Consider the following 18,846-nt stretch of genomic DNA (forward strand, 5'->3'; position numbering starts at 1 on the left):
GATGACTGCATCGAATCGGGTTACTCAATACAACTATGGCGGCCAACTATTTCATGATGCACGCGCGTTTCGATTGCTTTTTTCACTATGATAACGGCCGTAGATGACTATGATATTGCAGGAAAAATAATATTCTATTATCATTCAAAGTAAAGAGTTTTTGAAGACGACCATTTGCTTTGTTTGTAATGGTTTTGAAAGTGATTCAATTGTCGTAGGAGTGAACGGCAGAAAACAAATTATGTCAGGTATTGCCTAGTACGAATGTATTTTTTGCATTTTAGCAGTTTTAATTGCTTTTGAACAAACTAAATCACATATTATGACAAAGATCTGATATTTTAGTTCTCAAAAAATTTTTGTAAGATTTTTTGTTGTACCCATTTGAGATTATTTAGCAATATAAAGAGTTAGTGAACTTAGAAGTATCAAATAAATTCAAGATGTACTTAGCTATATATTTTCTAAATGAACAACAAAATATTTATTTCTTTTATATATACGCCTTGTTATATAAGTCGTTACTCATGAATCTTGTTGTTTGCTGTAACTCAGCTTCAATACTGAATATTGCCCCTATACTAATTCTGAACAAAGAAAAACACATTTTTACATATGCTTCAATCATTCTGGTCAACAAAAAGCCTATTTTTAGTTGAAAATTGTTGAGTTCGAGTTACTCGCCATATCTCTTTCTTAGTATACTCTATACCTTGAGTAACAACAACGAGTGAACTTAATGATCGAACTGATTTTTATTATTTTACAAAGCAGTATTTATACTTTTTATTACAAACAACAAATAATATTATTGGCCTGAGTAGTTCCTCTGTTAAAGCTATATATGGTATATAAGGAAATTTAACTAAAGTCAATAACTGTTCCTTGGCTCTTAGTCGTGTGGGAACGGATACATTTCCTTAATATGTTTTTGTGTTTTATGAGCATGACTCAACAAAAATACTTCAAAGTGTAAACCTGCAACTCCAGTTTTCATATTTCTCACATTTACAAGAAAATATGCCTTAGGGAACCTTAAGAAATGCACTGTTTTCATTAAAAATGGAATTTGTTCTTTGCTTTATGATGAAGTAATGGCACTTTTGAGCAATTTGATAGGCAATACTTTAAAATGTGATGATATTTGCTATGAACATGCACACTTCATATTTTAAATCAGTAAATATTGGTATTAATTGTAATTGTGAATATCACATTTAGGCAAAACATGTGTCTGGTTATGTGAACAGACAGGATTCAGAAAGTGAAGTGAGAGATAGTACTGCAATGATCTTTGTGGGTAAAACTGAATTTCAGGATGTACTGTTCTGTTTACAACATAGGTACGATAATGCTCACAAAACTCTTTTGTGCACAAAATTTCAGCAGCAAAATACACCCTTTCAATTGATGAGTTTAAAACATGGATTGATTTAATCTCAGCAAAAACAGGCAAAAAATTGTTGAAGCCCACATGGATAATTGCCCCAATTTTGTTGAGTGTTCCAAGGAATTTTACCCAGGAAGTCCTATAAAAGATAGTTCATACTTTAAAATTTTCATTAATTAATGAGCACACATAGGTCAGATACTGCACACCAAGCAGAGCCAATGCTTGTAGAAAAATTTCTCATGGATGAGACATGACAATGTATGTCCTCTTACTTGTACACAAGATCTTGATCATTCAAGTGACCATCAATTTGTTTTAATTCTTCTTTCGATGGATCATGTAAAACTGAAAGTTGCAAGCCTTGACAATGACAAAAAGAATGTGCAGCAAGTAAAAATTATTAAGAAAAATTGACAGCTGATAAAAATGTAAATGCAGAGACTTCAGGGAATTTGGGCATTGAACCATTTCATGTTTGGATTGTAGAACCTCAAAGACACAAACATTTATCACTTACACTAATTTTCTCTGCAGGTTAAATAAATATTGTTATTGAATATTTAAGTAATGTATATACCTGGTCCACATTCAAGAGGCTTCATAATACTGGACTTTTGATCTTCCCCATAAAAATAGTAAAGACTTAATTTGCAGCTTCTGGTGCCTCTCAGCAAATGTAAATGGCACATTTATGAAATTTCCAAGGGAAAGAGCAACTTGCTTGAAGTATGTGTGCTTTGACTCATACCTCATGCACCAAGATCGTACCATTGGGCCAAGCCTGCAAAAGTATTAATTGTGAAACTTGTACATTGCCTTGTACTAGACTAAATATCTCAACAATAAGGTTTCACAATGTTCATTACATTACTAAAAATAATTGGCATGCCATTTACCATTAGCCATTATATAATTTTGTATAATTCTACTGTTTGTTTCTTTACTAAGCAGTTACCTGACAATGGTTCTTGGGTAGTGGATTAGGTAGTGCATCTTGGGGAAAATAGATGCAGCAGGGTACTGTTCAACAAATCGCATATGATGTTCTTCAATTATATTCTGCAAGTCGCTCGCTTGTTCACCACTAATGACAGGTGAAAACACCAATTCAACTATTTCAAGCAGTAATATGAAGAGCTGAAGCTGTTCATCTTCTCTCGACACACGATTTCCCAAAAGTAATGGCAAGTGTCTTGCAAGGCACCATGCCTGAGAAGCAACAAATGAGCTACCGTGTTATTAAATGTTTATTTTTGTTTAATGCCGGGCAAAACGTGTCAAATTTACTAGTATTAAAGCATATAGTGCAAAAAAGTGAATACATAACAGCGTAAGGTGTAATAAATACTTGCACAACGTGGTGCCTGACAAATAACGTGAAAGTTATCCTCAAATTCGTGGTACCGTTTTAAATGATTTCGTAACAATTGTTACGAAAATTATCAATAGGATCTTATTAGACTTCCAATAGGAATATAAGATTCCTGTAGGATATCCTATAGGAAGGCAGAGTGAATTCATTTTTATTCCGATTCCGATAGGAAATATATTAAGAAAATGGCGGCAATTTTAAAGCCTATAGGAATATTTAAATTTCTGTAGGAAATCCTATAGGAAGGCAGAGTGAATTCATTTTTATTCCGATTCCGATAGGAAATATATTAAGAAAATGGCGGCAATTTTAAAGCCTATAGGAATATTTAAATTCCTGTAGGAAATCCTATAGGAATCCATAATGGTGATTTGTTTTGCAATTCCGACTGGAAATCCTTTAAAAAAATAGTGGGAATTAAAAACCTTTATGAATATTAAAATTCCTATAGGAATTCTCCTGGAAATGTTATTGGAAAAACATATATAGCAATCGAAACATATAGGAAATGTTATCTATTTTTTCCCCAAATTTACAACTATGGTAGATTCTTTAGAAATCTAATGCATGAAATAAACGAAGCATTGTGGTATGGAGTTGGTGGTTGTGTAAAAGACAATGATAATGTCATCTCTTGAATCAAAGACTGCTGTTTGAATTCTTTACCAGAATTTAAACAACAGCTTTACGACCTGACATTGATTAAACTCCTCAAAGCAGAGCAACAAAACATGTCGAAATTTAGTCATTAGATAATGAGTTTTCAGAACCATTACGAACACCAACAGCATGCAATTGAAGAGGAATTGATTTTCGATTTCGCCACAATTGTGATGTTATAGTTGGTATGCGATTCCTTCAGGGATTCCTATTACAATGTGAAATCTCATAGAAAAAGAAAATTCTTATAAGAAGTGCTTTAGAAAAATTCACAGGAATTTGCGAACTTATAGAAAAATATATTTTCAAATTCTTATACAAAAAGCTATGGGAAAAATGTAAAAATAACAAACTCAAATCATCCTTGAATTAGCTAAAAAAAATTATTGTGAGATGAAGTTGGATTTTTTCATTTGTAATAAAAAAATCGTTTTGGGAATGTCTTGTTGACTGTTACGACAGTGATATGCAATTTATATATTTTTCTGTATGATATGAATAAAACAACACATTCCAAAAGAGCTATAGTACAAATTAATGATTATAAACAATTTAAAACATATGTAGTGGCATGCATTATAAGCAAAGCTTTGTACGATATACAAGAAGTTATCTGTTTTGAGTTACGCGTCATATATACAACATGCAACAAATACTGTGTATCTAAAATATCTGTCCAGTCGAGTATTCTCAAACTTGCAAAAAATGAAAGACAACAGCAATCCTTTCTATTTTGAGTTAATCGCCGTAAAACTTACATGGCAATTCAAAAAAAATCTCGGTTTCGTAGTTTTAAGTGTACGCCTTTGTCTTTAATTTGGTCAGGTTTGAGAGCCACAATTTGGTCTCTGTTTGTATACTCTCTAACGAAATGTAAAGTAACACCACATTCTTTGTTGGAAAATAGCGGTCTTCCTCCACACAAATCAAGTTTTTTCACAATCACAACATAATATACTTCGCACTGGCATGCCTGTAATTCAGCAGTGCTGCATTGACAGTCTGGCTGTACACGGTAAAGCCCAACAACGATACCATACTTGGTAGTTGAGCTGTCGATTTGCACATAATAATCATGGTGTCTTTGGGATCTTGTACAACTTTCCGAAGTGTATAGCCATGATTTACAATAAATCTGTTATAAAAAGTAGCTGATCGATTGGCAACGTCTCTGTTAATCATTTTTGCCACGGAAATGGTCTCAGATGGTGTGAGACGAACAGCTTGTCCATTTCCAAGTCCAGTAACAGCTCTAGTAAGAGCCCGTTCACTATTTGTAGGAATTTTGTCTTTGGAAAGTTTATTGAACAAGTGCCTTACTCTTGGACATGCGTCATCACGAATACACTCTTTCCCAATACCTGGTAGTTTCTGCGACAGTATAAAAGTATCGCAAACATGTTGTGGAACATATTGGGTACCATTAAACATTTTCAGCAAAAAGTGGTTGTTGGCTTCGAATGCAAAGGCAGAAGTAGCCCAAAGTGGCCCGCAGTTCCTTACGCCTTCCGCTAAATGCGTCATAACGTGTACATTGAATGTACAGTTAGTCAAACCGTACAACTTTTCCATATCAGTTGCAAATTTAACAAGGCATGCGTTGGCTCGTGATAACATTTCATCACTAATTCTATTACCAAGTAATGTATGTACACCATGTACTAGCAAAAACAAATGCTCTAAATATTCACGAGGAAGAAAGCCATTTAGAACCACAAGGCCATAAAAAAGAAATGCTCGCCACTCCGACGCTTTCCAAAATTTTCGCTCTTTTATTGATCTAGGGGCTCTAGTTATTTCAGAAGGCGGGCATATTACAGACAAACGTTCATCTAATAGCCCGACGTTTCTTCCCAAATAAAAGTTCTTTTCGTGGTTTCTCGAATCAAGCCAAAGATTGCACAGTTGACGGACTACTCCTTGGCACACAGAATGCATATACTCCGGTGTAAAGCCTCTTACTGTGTCAAATGTGGGAAGAATGTCGATACGCGAAAGCCCTTTTACTCCATTAACTGCTTCTTTTCTCATTTCAGCTTCGAAAGCATATTCTGCTTGATTCTGTGACGTTCTTGAGCTTTGATGACCACGCTGTGGATAGTATCGAATTGGGGGACCTCTATTACGGAGAACAGACACACCTTCATGTTCACACCAATCGCACCCGTACTTACCATTAAACTGCTTGCAGTTTCTCAACATTGCACGAGCTGGGCTGTCGCTGGAACATACTAATGCGACAACTTTGCGAGGTATAATTTCTTCACGTGAAAGAAATCCCTTTTTTTCCAAATCATGGCATTCGTTCAGAAATGCTTCAAGAAAAGTGTTCATCTGTGGTTTCGTCGCACCAAACCACAAACCTGTAAGTAGAATATTCTTGGAACGAAGGTGAGGAGGTAACTCGTTTATCATACATTGAATAGGCCAAATAGAGTATTGTGAGGACTTAAAAACAGGCATGCCATCTGCATTCCAAGTTAAAGAAATGTCATTTTTCGCCATAGCTTTATCCCTTATCAGGCTCTTATATAGTTTACCCGTAGTTACGTCTGATATAACAGTTGATTCAGTCAAAACTTCCAAATTCCTGTTGGTTAAATATTCATAAAGAATGGGATCAGACAGGAGTTGCTTAAGTTGTTCTTTTACTGGAATATGAAGGGAAAAGGTGCCGTTCTTCATGCTGTTTTCGCGATTGAAAGGTGTATCACATTCATCATACTTTGTGCTTTCTGCACTTGTTCCAATGTACGACAAACATGACTCGCAATAAAAATGAGCCTGAAAAGTATAACAATTAATTTTTCAGGGAGGGATATAAACTGTAAATCCGTAACGTTATTTGCCGCTAGTTCTAATCCAGTTCGATCATTTTCATCAAGAATACAAGCCCGAAATATGCAGAATTCGAATAGTTTCACCACTTTTCTTCTTTAAATTGCACAAAATAAAGTTGAATTTTAAGATATTAAATGCACGAAGCTAACTACGTATTCCAGTCGAAAGTCGTTATAAAGAAAACCATATTAGAAAAAATTCAAGATAGTTTTCTTTTTACCTGAGATACCTCCACTTGAATTGCTTTGTAGAACTTATACTTGCTGGATGGAAACGTGCTCGGCAAAATCAAACTCAAAATGTCAAGTAGATCAGTCAAAGCTGCATCTGTTAAATTGTTCTTTAATAAAAATGCGACGAGCAGGAGAACACTTTGAGACTTTGTTATAAGAGCACCATGATATATTTCTTCATCACCATTTTCGATGTTTAAAACCTAAATACAAATTCTGAGTGTAAATCGGAATGTAGTAGCTATTATGGAAGGTGGGGGGGGAGGGAGTTCATGTTCATATATTCATGTACTATAATCAATAATTAAAATGGATTTCAAAAGAAATTGATAAAATAGAACACACAAAAAAATGAATATTAGCCCTCTTTCCCAATCCTTGATCTTCTGCCTACCCTGGTTCTACGTACTGTATGATGTTTCACATTCACCTGCAGTGCTTCATGTCCAAGGCCATTATTATTAAGCTGGAAATCAACATCAATTTTCCCATTCTCCTGACATGCTTGTGCCTGTGTCTCTTGATCATGTTGATGAAATTGAATCTAATTTTTTAAATATATGTTCCATTGATTAAAGCGTTAATGAAACAAAATTTTGCTAGACTGTTTTCTAAATACATTACAATAACTATTCAAGCTCATCTAGCATCTTACAAACTATTTTTGTTAAGAAATAAAAGATGTTTACTGTGTTTGCATAGTCTTATCCAATCAAGGAGACCTTTGGGAGAACTCGGGTGCAGATCAGTGCAAGCCCGAGACTGAACGTTGAGAGTTGCACATGCTCAACAGTTCTCACAAACGTCTCCGAGGTTTGCATAAGCCAGTGCAGACATGAAAAACATCTTTTATTTCTTTTACAAAAAAACAAAAATGCGAAACAGACAAAACGTTCTAATATTCTTTTAACATGTATTCATGATCGACTTGCAAATTCTTTTAGATTGATTGATTGATTTGATTGGTTGAGCGCAGATTGTTTTTCAAAGGCTAATGCAATGCAGCTCTGGACCAATCAGCAGACACGTTTCATTATGTTTATTTTATAATTATCTTTGTTACGCTGATATTGAAATTTTTTCATTATGCAAATTTTCTGGTAATGAAACACTTTGCATAACTAACGTTTGATTTGCAAATATTTTGAAGTGCATCAAATTTTCACACTCCTATCTACCATGTGTTGATTATTTTCTTGTACTAGTCAATAAATGTTTTAATTGTGTTGAGAACTGATGCAGTCTAAATATGACTATGCAATGTAATGTCACAAGATGATATAGGTATTTGCATAGAAAAGGAAGGTAGAAACATCTTTTATACCATTCACTGGCACAAGCTAGCTAACATGAAAATTAAGACATTTTAAGAGGTCAATGAAATGCAGTTTGAAATGCTTTATAAACACTTTGATCATTGTCTGTAATGTTATGTAACCTCATAGATAGTTGAAAGAGATAATGTATATTTATCAGATATAATGTATATAATGAAAGATATAATGTATGTGTATGAACACATGCACTTATAGGCTTATACACCATTGATAGACTGACTTGGACAATAGCAATAATAATAATATCTTTTTTATCTACATGAATTGAGCACACTGTAATACACGCAAGTCGACTTGAAGCACCAAGTTGAAAGCTCAACAAAATGAATAGTGTCAATACAAAGAAATGTCTAATCTAATATCGTTATCTATGTATATTTATTTTAAATCTATTTGCATCCAAATTGAATAATACAATCTGTACAACAAACAAAATTGCATGACTCGCCATTACATACAATGAGTATCAAAAAATTTAAATCAAAATTATATAGACAATCATGCATTTGACACATTGTGCTTTAAGGTTATATTTGAATACAGCAAGCTAGCAAGGCCCTTTACCTTTCCAGTTAATGAGCTCCTCAAATAACAACTTCATGTTAAAATTAAATTTTTCACCACTGGTAATTAAATAGAATACAATCATTCTCAAGCATATGATACAACACATGGAAAACACCTCTGTTTAGTTTTAGCTTGATTGAATTTGGTTTTGGTTAATTGGCAGGGAACCTTCATTTTAAATGCACTCAATTGCTAAAAGTGCAAAAATGCAATTTCAACATGCAAATTTTATTTGACAAGTACTTTCGCATCATTTTTGATTGTATGAATTCATTAATAGACATAATTATAACTGGACATTAAAGGAGCTCCTGTTTCTTGCTACAAGTTTGCACAAAAGTAAAATTACAAAGCACAATGTCTACTACAAAATTACCGACAAAAGTTCCATTTTTATTTTTTGAAGCACAGATATAAGTGTATCATGTAATACAATTAAAATTAATACTTCAATTACAATGTATTAATGCCAATTATGTTAGGAAAGGCAAGAGGTATGTTACACAAATGTCTGAACATATGCGAATGGAAACACGTCTAATTGTATAGTGTGGATAAAGTATGGGATAAAATTTTCAAGCACTAACAAAACAATATTACCAGAAATAATATCTAAATGAAATTTTCCATACCATATCAGATGAAGTTGCTTGATCTATCTCCATCGTAGCACGCAACTGCTTTCGTCGTCCATATTTTGTTCTTCTTGGAAGATCAACAGTGGAATCAACTGCATATCGTTTGTATTGCCCTCTTGAGCCCATAAGAAAAGATTAAATTACAAAACCGCAAATACAAGTTTTATCAAAACGCTAAATTTTGACAAATTTTGAAGAATATTCATGACAAACTGCTCACGACGAAAGCAGCAAGCGTTTGTTCAAGTCAGCGGTGAAATTACTACAATTAATACTTACCGCCACTACCACAGTAAAATCAATGCTGATCTGACATCACCAAGGTGACAAAGCAAATTTCCTTGCCACTCAAGTAATCAAGTTCAAGTTGTTCTCAGCGTTTTGCAGCTCGCTGTTGTGAAAGGTGACCAAGTGTGAAAGTTAAGAATGAAGTTTGCGATTTTCGATTTTGGAGACAATACTTTTGATATTGGCCAAACATCATGGATACAAGATGAAAATTCTACAACATTTGACAACGAATCCTGGCTCTTTACCCACGAAATAATTGTCAAGTGGCCCATAGACTTCAATGCAGCGAAACGAAAAATGCGAAAAAAATTGATGTAGATACAATCAAAACGGAAAGCGAAAGATATCCAGCAAGAATTTTAAAATTTGGAGGTTGGCGTTTGATTTTGATTTTTGAAATGCCACTGCAAAATTATAAATTTAAAACGTATAAATATTTCGAATAATCGTTTCTGTATAAACTAAATTTATAAAAAATGAAAGTGACAATATGGCGGACACTTACTTTTTAAAAAAAGCATTGCTGGATATATACCATTTTTTGTCATGAGAATGAGTATCTATAATTTCTCTACAAGTTTCGGATTATAAAAACTATAAAAATCGTAAAACTATAAAAGTATTCTACATTTTATTATTAGATGACTTTGACTCCATGGATTCATGCTTAGAGATGTATCTGAAAAGTGGAAAAACTTCAACTCCTAAAAGAGGAAAAGGTCAAAGAATCTCACAAAAGAATTATAAATACCATTCCGACTCCGATAAGGAGGATTATGAAGTCCAGTTTGGTTCACATATAAGTAAAAAAGTATGTTTTTTATCGTGATTGGAGATTACAATCTTTTTGGTATCACTTTTGGATTCCAGCTTTTGTAGAAACTGCTAAATATTGTACTAAAAAGGCGTTACTGTCTATATGATTGTTTTTATTTAGCCTCCTTCAAAGAAAAGAAAAGTCCAGAAAGATAGTTCAAAGAAAAACTCCTTATATTCCATGGTTAAAGAAAAATATAAACAAACAGAGGTATTCATATTGTATTAATTACTTGATGCTTCATTAGTATTAATATGTCCCGAGGAGTAAAAGATCATTGACCGGTCGTTTTTTAAAGGGACATAGCTTAATGTTAAAAACTAACTTAGGGTTTGATTTGTTAACATAGGGTTAGCTAATCCTGTGTTAAAATTTTGTTTTTTAAAGTAGAGTTCAAGCACTGGTCTAACTAACTATGAGTTAAGACATTTAACCTTGAGTTAAAAAGCGCGCGACTCCAAAAAGATCAATGTGTGTTCAATGTGTGTTCAATCAGATCAACCAATCACAGACGAGAAGCCAGCTGGCAAAAACAGTTGTTTTTCCTTTTTTTATCCATTAAGTACTTTCTCGATAATAGAGCATGGCCATTTTTGGCTGTGATTCTTACGTCTATTTACAGCCAACGATAGTTAGAAGTAATGAGTTTTGAAATATTTTCGTGTTTCATAAGGTTTTGTCAATTAATCACAGCTAATGTGCGTTCTTCTCATGTTCAAATATGTTATTTTAGTTAGGCGAGCATTGTATGAGTACTCGTAATGCACTTTTTTGGATAAATTCATACGCTGAGTGAGAATATATATTTAAACATTGAAATAAAATAAGTTAAACAAAAGTATATGTTGTCGCTACTCGTTTCACAGCGCAGGGCAATCTTCTCGGGAATCTTAAGCATTATGATTAATATAAATGTTTTACTGATTTTTTAAAAGTTTGAAACAGTGCAAAATGAAGAAGACAACTTAAACGAGAATCGTTCCGTAAGTATATAAGCTTTTTGCAGTTCTTAGCAGTTGACGTTGCCCAGATAGAGTAAGTTTTGCTTTCTTATTTAACGTATTCGAGATTTGCCTGGTGAAAGGGTATTGTTATTATAAATGCCCTAAATTATTGTTTCTACAATGCTTTGTTTGCAGGACAGTACATCCTTTTTACAGCTAAAAAAAATCGAAAATCGTTTATAAGAACTTTCCGAAGAATGTAGAAACTTAAATTATTAATCGGATGTGATATGATATGATATGGCGCTCATAAATTTCGATTCACCGACCGCTAAAGTGTTTGCTTGATTTGTGTTTAACAAGTGTTTGCTTGATTTGTGTTTAAAGTCATTTTTTCACGCGCGTACAATTAACTGTGTAAAATTACGTTTCTCCGTTTTCTTCTTATTATTATTCCGTCCACTGTAAGATCAAATTTTATGTTCAATAAAAACATAATCTATTTTTTATACATTCACAAAAAAAATAAATTTTTATGCTGAAATGAGTGTGCCTGGGACTAAATGTTTTTTGAAAAGTGTGGTGCAAGCTAATTTGTAAAGGAAAGACAAAATCATAATAAAACAGCGTGATAGCTTTGCATCATTTGCCTTTCGAGAATTTGCATAAACTAATTGTCTGAAATACAAATGCAAAAATATTTTTGCCTCGTGTGAGCTTCGAACACACGACTTTCAGATGGCCCGACGACTTCACTTTACGAGACTGACACGCGGCCAACTGCGCTAACGAGGCTCGCTGAAGAGCTGTAAACTATTCTTTTAATTTTATTAAGATATGCTGTTATATCTGAATACTAACATTGATTGTCATTCATTCAATTGCTTTTCCTAAATAATGGCCAAAGTCAACGAATAAGTTAGGATGTTAGCTCATACTTTAACGTCGTTGTTAATAGATATTTGCAATGCAGCCAAGTGACATTAACATTTAAACGTTTTTCCAATATCATGAAAAGTAAAGGAATAGGGAATATAAAAAGTGCCTTTCAAAACTTAATACTTTGCTATTCAGTTTTACCTGAAAGTGCTTAGTTTGTTTTCAAAATGTGTAAATCAGGTGCAAAAAATTTTGGCTTTTGCCCTTGTTTTCAGTAATGTATTTATTTAATCATTGAGATAGTTTACATTCGAAAATACCTACAAAACATTTCTTTTGGTAAAATTTCATAATTTTGAAATTCTTTGTAAACTGATAGTGTTGTATTCAGAATATTCTAAATTGTTTTTAGAGCAATGATTTTCAGTAGAAATGTTGCCTCTCTCTTTTATCATGCCCGAATAAATTTTCTTATTAAAGATAACTGATCATATCAGGAATGTTTGGTCAAATTTTTAGTTATTAACAAGATTTATCTTTTAATATCATCAGCATTTCTCCAAAAACCACCTACGTCGGTAACCATGGTGCACGTGCCTACGAACTTAGACGTGCGTAGCACATTAGCTACCTATGACGCGCGTAGGTAAAACCTTTGACACACTTATTTGTGCGTCAATGATGAAACGGTTGGAGTTTATCCAACTCCTCGATTATGCAGGAAGTACGTTGGATAAGTTTTGCGTCGGTATAAGGATGGTTAAGTAGGATTATTACTTTTTAGAAAAAAAAATGACAGACATTGTTTTCCTCTTATGATACTTTGAGAGTCTAAATTAGATGATGTTATGTCCAATCAATGAATCTTATATAAACAATCACAATCTCTTTACAGCCATCGTAACTCCTTTAAAGTTATAAAAAGAACTGTCTGCCTTTAGCTTGAGGGTTTGTACACATGTTGTTATTGACAAGTTTAGTTAGCAACATTTGATTTGATGACATCATAGCCACGGAATAAATATAAATTGGTTTGGGTTTTAAGCTGTGTGATCACAGTTATCACACATACTTATTAAGACATACATAACATTAAGCTGTTCTGCTTTATATCATTCATGTCAAAGCAATTTTTGGTAAAACATGTAAAAACATCACGTGGCAACGACGAGTTTTGAATTTTTACCTTCCATATTTGTGTAACTGCAGCATATCCATCACTCACGAGTTAAATATCCATGACAACCGCACCGTTATTTCTAAATCTAATTCTAAATCACGACTTCTTATTTTTGGATACTTTAATTCATTTTACATCTTAAATAACTTTAGAACACGTTCGATTGAGGAGATTTTAACCTTTACAATCGAAGCCAATAATATTTTTGTTTTGACTGACTTTAATTTGACCGTTAAAACTTTTGCTTGGCTCAGCTGTTAAGACACAAGTTTTTATGTTGTTCAACAGTCGGTAGATTTTTTAAACAATGTATCTGTATCACAATAATCAATCGATAATTTAATGAAATAATGCATTCCTTTGTATATTTTATGTTTCGATGTGCGCTACGTTACGTTTATCAAATCAAACAGCTTGAGATCAATTAACATGCAACATCAAATTTGCGCATGTCAATTGACGTTTGAATTGTTTAATAAGAAGATGTAAAGTATGTAAATTGGTTGATGTTGAAAAAAGCTTATGAAACAAACTGTTAAAATAATGATGAATCATGCGTTTCACACTTTGACACGGTTTTTTAACATTACTGAAACGTGAACTAACTTCTCGGCAAATTTGGGTGGTGAGAGGGTGTGTTTGTTCAAACAACACATATAACAATAACAAAAACATTTTTGCCATGTTAATAATCCGAAATTCATGGAACTGATTGCAATACTAGCTTCAAAACAGACTTAATTAAGACAGATATTAATTGTTGACATGTAGCTGCTCTAATCGGCAGTGCCATAAGGCACGGTGCACTTGAAATTTGAGCATGCGTATTACAACCCAAAACTTAAAAAACCTGTCCAGGTAAATGAAGTTTAAAAAACAACATGGTGCGCAAATTTTAACAAAAATATTGCATGCACTTTAGCAAATTCGATCAATTTTTCGATCAAAGGCGATCAAGTTATAAAAGATGAATACAATTTATAGTTCGTGTTTACAAGCTTGTAAAATTTCTTAGACATTTATGAAAAGTATTGCAATGATGCATTTCTCATAAAAGTATGTGAGAGCTATTTTGCTCAGGAATATTAGTTGTGAATCACGTTTTAGCTACTCATAATATTTTACTCGATCATATGGTCAGTTTGGTGTCTTATCTATGATCGTTGAGACAATTCTTTCAAATACCATTGCAATTCATTATATTCTATACAAACTTAGATCATTTCTAGGACAGGCAATGATTGTATTGCAATGATCTATTTCTCATAAATGTGCGTGAGACCTATTTTACTCAGGAAAGTAGCTAGTTGTGCGTCACATTTTACCTACTCAAAATATTGAGTAGAAGTGATTGACTTAATCATTTTTTGAGTAAGAATACTTCCTATATTACCGAGAAAAAATGCATACGTTGAAGATAATGAGTACACCAAATAACTCATCGATGACAAATAGAAATTTTGAGTAACACCTACTCAAGAATAAGAATAAAATTATTAATTACTCCATAATGAGTATTAGTTATAACGTACTCAAAAACTCGGGTATTAGTCCGAGTTACTAAATTTTGACAACATTTACACATGCATGCTTTCATTACGGCGTAGCTTTTCCTTTGATGATATTATTAGTCCTTTTTACAGCTAAGAAAACATATGAAACGAGATCCGTAAGCAAGATAATTTATCTGCACTCCAAAAATGGAGCATTAAAACCAAAAATATTAGTCTAATATCCTAAGTGGCTGATGAAAGTTAATTATTTTTTAGTAAGTTATTTTCTTAAACTTCCTGAAACCATATTCCTTGTTCCGTCCAAGCGCCAAGCATCCTGAAATCATATTCTTCATTCCTGTATATATTTACCAAGACTGAAGTTTTGAACGATCGTTTGGGTGTGTTTATAAGAATAGCACAAATCTAAAAAAGACTTTACCTCTGATCTTTGAAAATCTTTTTGCTGTCTGCAAATATTTTTTCGCGTCCAGTTTCTCGACTCGTTCTTCTATGTAGACAAGCATTAAGCCCGTTTCCCCCGTATAATAAACGCAAAAGTACTTTCTTGTTTTATATGAGTAAACAGAGGGGACTAAAATGTACTCATACTTACAAAAAAGGTGAATATAAATTTTCATAAAACAACATATGCGGTGATTTAAGAAATTCTCCCACATGTAAAAATGTTTCTTGTTTCCTTTCCTCCCACTCTTTCTCACTTTCTTACAGGAAATGTGATGTCAAGGGATAAAATCTTCCTGCTTATTTGCATGGTGTATATCAGCACTTAATTTTGTTATTTATAACAATATTCAAACATAGCGGTTGTATACGTCATATAAAACTGCGTTTGCTCTTTTACATTTCTGTAAACTGTAAATTATACTGGAACGCTATAACCTCACTGCCATCATTGAAGCAAATTAAAAAAGTAGATTTTTGAGTGTTACGTGATATTAGTTTATGGTCTTATATTTAGAATTTAAATTGCATTGTATTATTCTGAAATTGCATCACATAATTTCAAAAAATAAAAACAGCATACATAAATCACAAATTGTCATAATAGGTTATATAACAAAAGTGAGATATAGATACATTTTAGGCTTATAAGGTGCTTGAAAATGGCTCATAGCGCCAGTATATCGGAGTTGGCATTTCAGTTTATATTTCATGACACAAGCTTTATTTTTTATTTTATAAATCGAGATAGTGAATGCTTTAAGTCTTGATCACTATATGCATCTGTCGCCCTTTTGGTAAAATTTGCGCTCTGTATGTGTGCTTGTTTGTATAGAGGTGTTGTTGGTATGTTTTTCTACTTTGTTTTGAAAGTGGGGAAATGCATTTAGTGGTGATACTTTTTGCTTGGAGCTAACTAGTTGATTTACTGCCTTCCCACGCATTCGATGCAAAAAGAAAAATCTTTCAAACGACTTCAGTTCTGATTTGTTCCACTTCATACTCTTGCATTTCGAGTAGGCAATAAATAAATTTCAAAATTATGATATCTTGCTGATCATGTTGACGATTTCTAATACTGCGTGATGATTCATCAATTTGTGAATGAGTACTTTGGCGGGCTTTTATTTGATGTAAAAATTTCCATCAGCAGTTAAGTAAACTCAAGCCCGCCGCACACTGGTGAACTTGCCGCGCGTACTTGTTATTCGTGACAAGTGCGATCGACAAAATTTCCTAGTGTGCGTGTAAGTTTTGAAAGCACTTGTAAATGCCTCGTTAGCACAATAGGCAGCGCGTCGTCTCATAATAAGAAATCATAGAGCTATCTATGATTTCTTATTATGCTATCTATGAGTTATCTATGAGTTCGACCCTCACACGAGGCAATGATTTATTGGTTTCTTTTACAAACAACAGTCTCACGCACCTTTCTCAAAGGAAAATGATGCAGAGCTAGCTAACCTTCCGTTTTGTCCTGATTTTGCCTTCTGCATTCACTAGTTAGTTTTTTTAACATGTCTCAAAATTTGTTTGGTTTAAATGAATCTTTCGAGTTTGATTATTTTTTGGACCAATTTTAAGCAACAGTCATTTCAACTACCTTTAATGATGTCATATGAAGAAAGACTTTTGAAGATCAATTTTGCTACGTTTTGCATTTTTCATTCGCTTTTTAAAAGTAGTGGATCCAGTTTTAGGCGAGACGAATAACTATAACCCATTTATTGTTGTGATTTCACTTTTTAGAAATTTATGACTAATTGCGTTGTTAAAAAGCAACTTGAATTTTGCTGCTATAATTTTTTTTTGATGAGATTCCCACTGAAGATGACTACTAGTAAAGTCATAAAACGTCAGTCACCATCAACAACAACAGTACTTTTCAGGACTCTAACAACATAGACGATTTACATCTACAAACGTGTAACGATACTCTCGAGTTCAAACCATTTACTTTATTACTGATTTACCATAAATTCAAGAAATGTATTTGGTCGAAGTTTTAAAAACTAGATTACTGACGAATGAAAAGAATAACAAATTGTACAAATAGTATTAAATATCGATGACGATTATATTTCAACGTTTATTTTCCAATACTTAAACAACTTTTGTTATTATTAAGCCCTTAATAACCGAGCTCGAGGTTTTTACGTACCAAGGTATTTTTGTACAGACCGAGCCCGGAGGGCGAGGTTTATACAAAGAGACAGAGGTCCAACAACATGAGGTTGTAAAAAAAAATGTAGAAACTACCGCCTCGTGTGAGAGTTGAACATTTGACTTTCAGATAGATTGATGATGTCAGATTATGGGACTTATACACGCTGTCTACTGGCTAGTGCGCTAATTAGACTTGATGAATGCAAAGATTTCCAAATAAAATGCTTAAAAATAATTCTATACCTTCCACCTCTCAGAAATAAGGAAATATATTGTTGAGCAAAGTAACAAATCATAAAATATACCAAGTTGTAACGTCATATACGATGTGACATCACGGGTGGTGTAAATTAAACTTGACAAAAACCTCAAATACCAATTATGAAAAGACGTATGCATAATTACACTGCCTTTTTTATTGTTGTGTTCAGTGAAAAAAAATAATCATATTTAATGCACAGCAGAGAAATTTTTATTTCTTGGCTATTTAAATTTTTTAACATGAGTGGGTCTGAGACTAAACGATTTTTCAAAATATGATGAAAAACACACTCGTGAAAGTAGAAGGCAAAATCATGATAAAACCAATGACCTAGTACCCAATCTACTACATATCTGACTTCGCCAAACTTCTGTAATTGCAAGTGAGGCAAGCCGCCATCTTGAAAGGTGGCAAAAACTGATGATATTTATTACTAATGCTTGCTTGTCTTAAATTAATATACTGTTGCAAAGTTGATAATCTAGGTTTCATTTTGGAAATGTTTTATAGGACTGGTTTTTTAAACCTTCTTTCAGCATATTTTTCATTTTGTGTTTTGCTTTTTGCCACTTTTCAAGATGACATCCTTTGCCTCACCTTCAAATAGTGGTTCGACGTATGGAGGACTCTAAATCATTGGAAAAAAGCAATGACAGCTTTTCATCTTCCTTCTAGCAAAGAGGGACCGAACCTGTTATCGGTGGAACAAAAGCTGTGCAACATTCCTCGTGTGAGGATCGAACTCACGACCTTCAGATAGTTTAATTTCAGATTATAAGACTGACACGCTGCCGACTGCGGTAACGAGGGTTGATGTATGCGTTAATTTCTTTCTGCATTTTATTCTTTTATAGAATTTTATAGTTTTTCTCTTCACATGGAAGAAAACTTTGCCCGTGAAAAGAAATATCAAAAACATACCAAGTTGCCATCATGCAATGTTACGTCAAAGGTTGTTTAAACTACACTTCCCAAAAACCTCAAAAATTTCAGAATGAAGAAACATTTGCTTCAGTCCAATGTCAATTTGAATGTTATGTTCAATGGAAAAATACTAAATTGCTTATACTTCAACATCATTGTTTGCAACCAAGAGGCCCTCACATTAGAACTGTTGTCTATAATATCATGATAAGTCAAAGAATTAGGAATATAATATGCTATCTAGTTTTCATTGAAAAGTCTTTAATTAGTTTTTGAAATCAGTGAATTAGATCCAAAAAATTTGGCTTTTGTCTTGGTATCCGGTGGTGGATTTACTTTATCTTACCATACTTTATTTTAAACTATATCTATAAAAAATTTCTA

This window comes from Xenia sp. Carnegie-2017, unplaced genomic scaffold (assembly GCF_021976095.1).
Source record: "Xenia sp. Carnegie-2017 unplaced genomic scaffold, XeniaSp_v1 HiC_scaffold_23, whole genome shotgun sequence".
Taxonomy (NCBI): Eukaryota; Metazoa; Cnidaria; class Anthozoa; order Malacalcyonacea; family Xeniidae; genus Xenia; species Xenia sp. Carnegie-2017.